Source organism: Corythoichthys intestinalis, chromosome 2 (assembly GCF_030265065.1).
Source record: "Corythoichthys intestinalis isolate RoL2023-P3 chromosome 2, ASM3026506v1, whole genome shotgun sequence".
NCBI lineage: Eukaryota > Metazoa > Chordata > Actinopteri > Syngnathiformes > Syngnathidae > Corythoichthys > Corythoichthys intestinalis.
This window is the reverse complement of record NC_080396.1, coordinates 38,261,517-38,271,282: the sequence shown is the minus strand read 5'-3', so window position 1 is coordinate 38,271,282 and position 9,766 is coordinate 38,261,517.

The following is a 9,766-nucleotide window of genomic DNA, read 5'->3' as shown; positions in this document are numbered from 1 at the left end:
TCAGATATGGCTTCTACATCAGGTGCTGTACTCATTTTTTGTCCAAATGGTACTTTTCCAGCTATGTCTTCTGTATTTGAATCATTTTTCTCATTTTGTTGTAATGACAGTGGTCTATTTCTTTCTTCTGTTATAAATTCAGTGGTTTCTATTTGTGGTAGTTGAACTGGTGTAGTAATGTCTTCTGTATCAAAGTCAATAATATATTTCTGGGGTGACTGAATTGCTACAGTTGTGTCTTCATCTTTAGGATCAATGTTTTTTATATGTGGTGATGACACATATTTTGTGATTTCTTCCGTATCATTGTCAATATTCTTTTTTTGTAGCAATTGGATTGGTCTAGATATAGGTTCTATTTTAGAATCAGTGGTTTCTCTTTGCGGTGAAAATACTTGTTCAGTGAGATCTTCTCTCTCATAAGCAATGTTCTCATCTATGGTTTCTATATGTGAATCAGTTGTTTCCTTTTCAAAATCAGTAGGTTGTATTTGTGGCAGTTCATCTAATTCAATAATGTATTCCCTACCGAAATGAAACATAGATTTTTGTGGCAATTGCATTTCTCCTGTTATGTCTACCTCGTCTTGCTCAATGGTTTCTTGTTGCGATGATGACTGAGATTCAGACATTTTTTCATTGTCATAACCAATGTCATATTTTCGTAAGGATCTAATGGTTCCAGTTAGATCGTCAGTTGTAGAAACTGTAGTTTCTGTTTGCAGTGATATCGACAGTTCAGTAATGTATTCAGTATCAGAGTTGCTGGTCTCTTCTTGACTTAAATAAATTGGTCCAGAGAAAGTGGTTTCTTCTGTTAAGAAAAAACCCGGTCCCAATGTGTCTTCTGAATAAGCCCCACTGGTCTCTTCTTCCAGGAAAAGAACCGGTTCTAATACATCTTGTGTATCCGGCTCATTTGGCTCATACTGTGCTGATGGTGCTTTTCCAGCTATGTGTTGTTCATCTGAATCAATTGTCTTTTGCATTTGTATTTGAGTGGGTTCAATTATGTCTTCTGTATCAAAGTCAAGAGTGTATTCTTGTGTCAGTTGAATTGCTCCATTTATGACTTCTATTTCAGACTCAAAGATTGCTATTTGTAGTGATGGTATAGATTTTGCAATTTCTTCAGTACCGTAGTTAATGCCGTCTTTTTGTGTTGATTGAATTGGGCAAATGTTATCTGTGGATTCTCTTTGTTGTAATAACGCTGTTTCAGTGATGTCTTTTGTATTAAAGTCAAGGGACTCGCCTTGTGGTAAAGGTTCTATTTCAGCTATGTCTACTGAATCAGACTCAGTGGTCACTTTTTGTAGTGATGGCACTTTACTGGTTATGTAATCTATATCAGAGTCAATGCTGTCTTCGTGTGGTGATCGAATTTGTCTAGTTATGTCTTCCTTCATAGATTCAGTTGTTTCTCTTTGCTTTGGCTGTTCTTTTTCTGTGCTGTGTACTGTATCAAAATCAAAAGTATGTTCAAGAGATATTTGAAGTGAGGATATCAGTGGAGGGGAAAAATCATTTGAATCAGACACAGTCATCTCTTCATGTAGTGTTGGTGGTCCTGGTCCAGATTCCGTAGTCTCAATTTTTGTTGTTGCTTCTGTAGAAAGATTAGTTAGGTCCTGTTTGTGTTGTGGTTTTCTGAGATTGAAGACGTTCTTTTTATAATAGTGAATTGTTTTTTTAGTTGATAATAGCACCGGATCAGGTGACTCCTCTCCAGTAGATGACATAGTCTCTTCCATTCTCGAATCATGTTGGTCCTCAATCGTTGTGCCATTTGAATCTGGCACTGATTCTCCTGCTGTATCGAATACACCGTTTCCAATTTCAAAGGCGTCCTCGAGAACAGACTCTTGAATATCTTCATGCGGTTGAGAGGCAAGTTCAAATACATCTTCTGAGTGTAACACATGTTGAGGCTGTGATCCTAATTGTTTCACTGATTTTATCACTGATGCGAATACGTAGGCTGGACCAGCCACATCTTCCTGTGTGTGGTTTGGTGACACAGTTTTATATATGCCATCTCTATTGGATGTTGGGGATTCAGGTAAGTCCTGAAGACCACATTTAAGCTCTGTTTCATCCACTGGTGTATCTTCATGTGGTGGTGTGTCTGGTCTGGAAAGGTTGTGTGGAACAAATGCCGGAATTTCTTCATCATGGCTTGGCACCGTTACCTTTCCTGGTTTTTCCTTCCTTGTATTCCATATTACTGATACACTAGAAGAACTTGAAACAGAGAATGACGGACACTCCTCCGTGTACAATTCTACCAGAAGACATGAATAACAAAATATGGAATTATTTCAAATCTGGTTGACTGCATATCTCTCTCAAAATTTTGCTTCCCACTTTAGCAGAAATGTTTAGGTTTTTTTTTTTTAATGAAAATTGTATTAACAACAAAATACTTGCCCCATTGTCTTTTTAACCTTGTGAAAAATTAGGTTTTCCTGTTCAAACCACCCCAGAAAATACGGTGGAATGAGATGTTTTATTAAATACATTGCATACATACAGTATACACTTCATTAATATGTGATTTATTTGCCTGTTAGACAAAATACAGTGATCCCTCACTACTTCAAGCTTCAGTTTCTGCGGCTTCAGTGCATCGCGAGTTTTTCAAAAGTATTCACCCCAAAAAACTAGGGCTGACAAAATTATCACGTTAACAGGCAGTAATTAATTTTTTTAATTAATCACGTTAAAATATTTGACGCATTTAACGCACATGCTCCGCTCAAATAGATTAAAATGACAGCACAGTGTAATGTCCACTTATTACTTGTGTTTTTGGGTGTTTTGTCGCCCTCTGCTGGCGCTTGTGTGCGACTGATTTTATGGGTTTCAGCACAATGAGCATTGTGTAATTATTGACATCAATAGCGAGCTACTAGTTTATTTTTTGATTGAAAATTTTACAAATTTTATTCAAACGAAAACATTACGAGGGGTTTTAATATAACATTTCTATAACTTGTACTAACATTTATCTTTTAAGAACTACAAATCTTTCTATCCATGGCTCGCTTTAACAATGTTAATAATGTTAATGCCATCTTGTTGTTTTATTGTTATAATAAACAAAAATAGTACTTATGTACTGTATGTTGAATGTATATATCCGTCTTGTGTCTTATCTTTCCATTCCAACAATAATTCACAGAAAAATATGGCATATTTTATAAATGGTTTGAATTGTGATTAATTAGGATCAATTAATTTTTAAGCTGTGATTAACTCGATTAAAAATTTTAATCGTTTGACAGCCCTAAAAAAACAAAAACAATTCAGAAAAAATAGGGAGCAATGTTAAGATAAATGCTGTGAGTTCACTACAGATTCAGGTTTGGTGCTCAGGTTAACTTGAATGCAGCTGGTGTATGGACGTACTGAGCAACTATCTGTGTTGTTTATTACGTTGCAATTTGTTTGTGTGAAATAAGCGTTTGTGACGCCCTTAAAAATGGCTCCTAAAGGACGTCCTCTTTCTAAATCTACCGAATAAGAAGCAGAGGATGATGATTGTGGAAGAGAAAGTGAAATTATTATACATGGTTAAAGGAGTCATACGTAAGAATTGAACTTCAATTATTCATTAAATGGCCCTAATATTTCAATTAAACATTAAAGAAACGTGTATTTTGGAAATACGTTCAACATGATTCCCAATGGTTAAGCCGAGATTTACTCATTTAAAAAGTCGATACTCAGCACATTTTAGTTGTATTGTTTTGTTTCTGTGTTTACAACGGATGTCCCGCCCTCCACAATAAGCCAACTACAAGATCAGTTCTTTGTTTTCGTCCAGGTTGCCACAGCTCAGTCATGTGTAGGCTTTTACAAACAGTCTGAATTAACGATTCCGTCGATTACTACTGGGAAAAATAAAAATTGTAGCAAATCTCAAATGAGTCAAGACAAATTCAGAAAGAGGCATATGCATTGGAAATGCCTTTAATCAAGGGAGACAACTGAAAATGAAAAAATTGATGACAGACGCCAAAGTTGCAAGATTTCTCCTCAACAGGTGACGTACTTTTGAGTTATCCTATATACAACCCCTAGCAAAAAGTAAGGACTCACCAGTCTCGGACGAGCACTCACTGAGACATTTTATTCTGTAGAACAAACTCAGATTAAAAAGCTTGAAAAAATGATAAATTAGTTCAAAAGTGCAACTCTTTAGCATTTAGAAAAACACTAAAAGAAATGAATAAAAAACATCGTGGTGGTCAGTAAATGTTACTTTTATAGAGCAAGTGCAGGGAAATATAGAATCACTCCATTCTGAGGAAAATATGGAATCATTAGAAACAAACAAAGAAATAACAATCAAAACACATCTCTAGTATTTAGTTGCACCACCTCTGGCTTTTATGACAGCTTGCAGTCTCTGAGGCATGGAATCAATGAGAGACAAACAGTATTCTTCATCAATTTGGTGCCAACTCTCTTTGAAAATGGAGTGATTACATATTTTTTTTCCCCTCAGAATGGAGTGATTCTGCACTTGCTCTATAGAAGTAATATTTACTGACTACCACAATGTTTTTTATTCATTTCTTTTAGTGTTTGTGAATGCCAAGGAGTTACAATTTTGAACTAATTCATTATTTTTACAAGCTTTTTTATCTGAGTTTGTTCTACAAGTACATAATAGATTGTCTGAGTGAGTGCTCGTCCGAGACTGGTGATTCCATAATTTTTGCTAGGAGTTATATTACTTTCATATATGGTAAACTGACATTTTGAAGATGAACCAAGTACAATTTTACCCAAAAGTAGATTGCGAAGCACCTATATGGCAACCCAAAGGGGATAGGGATGTTGTCCGCTTTGATATGATGATCCTGGTTGCAGTACCAATTTTGGCCACCAATCTTATAAATGGCTCCTTGGTAACACTTTACAATAACGGTCCCTTAATTAGCATTAGTTAATGCATCTTTAGACAATAACTAATGTTTAAGTAACATGACAATAATTCATTTAATCCCTTATCTAACATTCATTAATACATTAATTAATATGAGGTAATGCATTAAGTAAACGCATTAGTTAGTGCATTTTAGAACAAAACTAATGTTTGAGTAACATTACAATAATTCATAATCCCTTATTTAACATTTAGTGATACATTAATTAACATTAGGTAATGCATTAGTTAATGCATAACCAGACAGTAACTAATAGTTTGGTAAAATTAAAAAAAAATATAGGCCTATATAGGGTTAGGGTTACGGTTTAGGGTTTGTTAAATTAAGCATTTATCATTTCTTAGTTAAGGGACACATGTGCTACACTTTACAATAAGGGTCAAAAAAACATTCAGCAATGGTTAATTAAGGTTAAGTAATACTTATGAGGTACGTTCACGTGAAATAATACCATAGTTAAGGTTAGGTTATAATATATAATACATCACTTAACATTAATTCACATATACATTAGTGAATTAATAAATAGTTATTAACGTATACTGGTACTAGTAAGTTATTGTTATCTTAACATGAGCAAAAACATTGCTCTGTGAGTCCTTGGGTGCTGCTAGCCTAACCTTAGGTCTAGTATTATTTCAAGTGAACATACCTCATGTGTATTACTTAACCTTAATTAATCATTACTGAATGTTTTTTGGACCCTTAGTGTAGCACGTGTCCCTTAACTAAGAAATTATAAATGCTTAAGTCCCCCCTTAACCTTTATGCACCATTACTTGTAAAGTGTAGCACATGTGTCCCTTAACTAAGAAATTATAAATGCTTAAGTTCCCCTCCCTTAACCTTTATTAACCATTACTGCTGAATGCTTTTTGGACCCTTATTATAAAGTGTAGCACATGTGTCCCCTAACTAAGAAATTATAAATGCTTAAATTAACAAACCTAACCGTAAACCCTAAGCCTATATAAGCCTATATATATTTTTAATTTTACCAAACCATTAGTTACTGTCTGGTTATGCATTAACCAATGCATTAACTCATGCATTAACTAATGCTTTAACTCATGTTAATTAATATATTAATAAATGTTAGATAAGTAATCATATTAATTATTGTAATGTTACTTAAACATAAGTTATTGTCTAAAAATGCATTAAATAATGTTAATTAAGGGACCCTTATTGTAAAGTGTTACCGGCTCCTTTAAGTACGGCTGTAGCTATGCGGCCGTAGGACGCATTACGGTTTGAACGAATTGACAGTGTGCTACATGAAGTGAAGAGGCGCAAAATGACTTTCATATCTTTCAATAGAGATGCGAAGACTATTGTGACACCACGGAACCAGAAAACTGTGCTAATGGAAAACACGTTATCATTCTGGATCATCGATTTCAGCCAAAGAAGACATCAAAGAAATTGAAACGCATGGCCTTACCCTGGAGAAACTGCAAGAGCTGTGCAACATGGTATGGACTGTTAAACAAAAGACCTTATAGATTGAGGACACCAGAGTCAGAGCTGTCGAGTTCATTAACCATATTTAGTCGGACATTGTATCATATAAGAGCATCTTGGCTCATAGAGAAAACTCCCCGTCGCAATGTTCCTCGTCCGTTGGAAACCTTTATCACAACCTCCTGCAGAAGCCTTGGCTCGTCCAGACAAACTATGGAGTCCGCTGCAGTAAATGTGCTGTACAGTGGTACCTCTACATACGATCGCTTCGACACACGAACTTTTCGACATCCGACGTAAAATTTGACTCGCCATTTGTTTCTACATCCGACGACATGCTCGAAATACGACGACAATGGCAGCACCGCAGACGAATGCACGGAGGATTTTCTTGTGTGACAAATCAACACAGGTTTCAGAAAAGGTTGGTACAGGTGGTGAAACAAGGAAAAAGTTGATGCTTACCTTCGAAATGAAGATGCAAATGACAGAAAAATATGAGCGTGGGGTGGGCATCCGTGAAATGGCTCAACAATACATCTCCACGGTCCTCCTCCGACCATCGTTCGCCAGTCTTTATAAATTAAGCTGACAATTCTTATTGTCTCCAAAGAAATCGCCAGCTTCGCCACGTTTTCATCATTTCTTTCACAACTTATTCAACACAAAACGCCTGCTGTCTGCCGCAATTGATGGTGTTTTCAAGAGAACATTCAAAGTGAAAGTGAAACTCAAGCTCACCGGTCTGTCTCTGGCACGTGAGCCCCGCGGTGCGTTCAGGTACACAAAAAAACGTCCGCCTTATTAGAACCCAATTCGTTACACTATTACTGGAATTATTATTATTCTTTTTATTACATTATTCCAATTTTGATTTATAATTTATTTGTTTTGCTACGTGTAATTGCCATTTGTAATAGCACCAGCAGTATTTTTTAAGGATTTAGTGCAGGGTTTTGGGCTGTGGAACGAATTAATGGAATTATAATGTATTCCTATGGGAAAATCCTGCTCGACATACGACCATTTCGACTTACAAACAAGGTCCTGGAACGGATTAACTTCGTATGTAGAGGTACCACTGTATTGTATTTATATTTAAACCTTATGCGTTTTTTTTTTTTAATTATTATTGTTATAATAAGTATTTCTAGCGGTGAATATGTATTTATTGATATTATTCACATAAGTACATGCTCTTATAGTACACAGTACGTGTGTTGAGGGGGCGTTGAATTTTTTTTGTGTGTTTGTGTGTTGGAGTCGAACCAACTTCTCTGAAATTTGGCATTCACAGAGGGTCTCGGTCCCTATTTACAGCGATAAGTGAGGCATCACTGTACCTATATTTCCCTGCTTTTGAGGTTTCATATAATGTTGTTAATAGTACTCCATCTCATTAGTACCAGTAACCACACTGAATACTTACCAATTTGCTGTTCATATTGAAGGGAAACTTCCTCAATATCATTTTCTGTCACTATCACTGACCTGGAGGAACACTCTATTCGGCTATTAGCACGAGGCGAAGAATTGATGGAATCCATTTATAAAAATGAAGAAGATCTGAGGAGTGTCAAGATTCAAAAGCGGCTTTCTGAGGCCTTCCCCGATGATGACAGTCATTGTGTCACAGCAGCTATAGATACACAGGGTGTGGCATCACCACATGGGTTTGAGGTGGCGACATCACTGGGCAGTGTGACGTCATCAATTTACGACCTTAACGTAAACACCCAATCTACTAATTTACATTTTGCGCTGTCTCACACAGGTAATTGCAAATACTCTATACACATGTACGACAAAAAGAGGTTTCTACTTACAAATGTCCCATGGTTATAGTGCAAAATGTCATTTTGAGAGGCCAGAATCAAATAGGCTATTGGTTGGATATTTCTTTCTGTTATTTACAAGGGTAGGATGCAAAACTGTTATTGATGTAATTAAAATGAATTTAAGGGAATAAAAGCTATTATTGTGATTACTCAACATCCCTAAAATACTGATATAGTTTCATCGCGTGATATTTTGAGAGCTGTCCGATTTTAACTCAACTTTTTCTTGAATGAATGAATCATTACTGAACATAAAATGCAAGACTCCACTTTTGCTTTTTATGTTTGAAAAGTGTTTATTATGGGAAAATGTGTTAATTTAATTTGTATTTCAGATTACAGAGACATAATTTGAATGATATGAATGTTATACGTAATTCACTAACTTCACTAACAACTTAGGGTGTAACGGTACATGCATTTGTATTGAACCGTTTTGGTACGCGGTGCTCGGTTCGAAACGGTGGCGTACCGAACGAGTTTCTGACGTAATGTAACCCTTACTTTTCGAGGCTGTGAGTCGATTGGGTTACAGTTTCTTTGCGTAGATTATATTTACTCAGTCTTCTCTACTATAATGAGGACCAACACGGTAGGACAGTAAACCCAGAAACGTCAACGGCGCAACAACTTGGCCGCCGCGAGAACGCAGTGAAACGCGGGCGTTAAAGTCAGTCAACCAATGCTCACCAGTCGCAGTGTGGTCGCGTGTTAGACACGTCCCAGAAGCGGCTCAACACGACGCACAAGAAAAGAACGGCAGTTTATTATTTGACGCGAGACGTGACCCTCCTGCTTTTTATTATATTATTACTACCGGTAGCTAGGATCGGGCAGACCGGAAGTCACTCGTGTAAAAATACTGTGGATCCGGTCGATTTTCAAACTAATATGCAATCGTAACCTACTTTTTGAGTCCATCAAATCTATTGAGTGGTAGATCAGGGCACAGTTGACTTGTCTTTGTTGATTTACTGCTGTCTTCTCTGCTATAATAATAACCAACACAGCCCTGTGTTCAATACAAAACCCTCCTACCACAACAAAACAAGTACGAACTAATATTCACATAGGAACTAAAGTTATACAACATAAAATATGCAATATAAAATACTACATCACATTTGTAAAATATAAACACATAATAAAATAAATAATAGCCCATTTAAATAAAATAAATTGAAATGAGCTAAAACACCTGTAATTAAATAATAAGAATTACACACAGATCCTCCTTACACCATTAAATGTATTAATTTCTGTGTGGCGCTTTAACTTGAGAAAATCCACCAATAAAGCTTTTGAAAACCGTTCATAAGAAAAAAAAAAAGATCCATTGAGGCATTTCATTTGTTAAATACATGTTAAAATCTTTTGTCATTGGGATTGCTTTTCTCTTTAGCACAGGACTTCCTTTTTTCTTCTTTCTTTCAGAAAGAACGCTGACCAATACGTGGGGTCTGAAAGGCAAATTGTTGTTGGATTATCTTTAAATACCCGCTACTT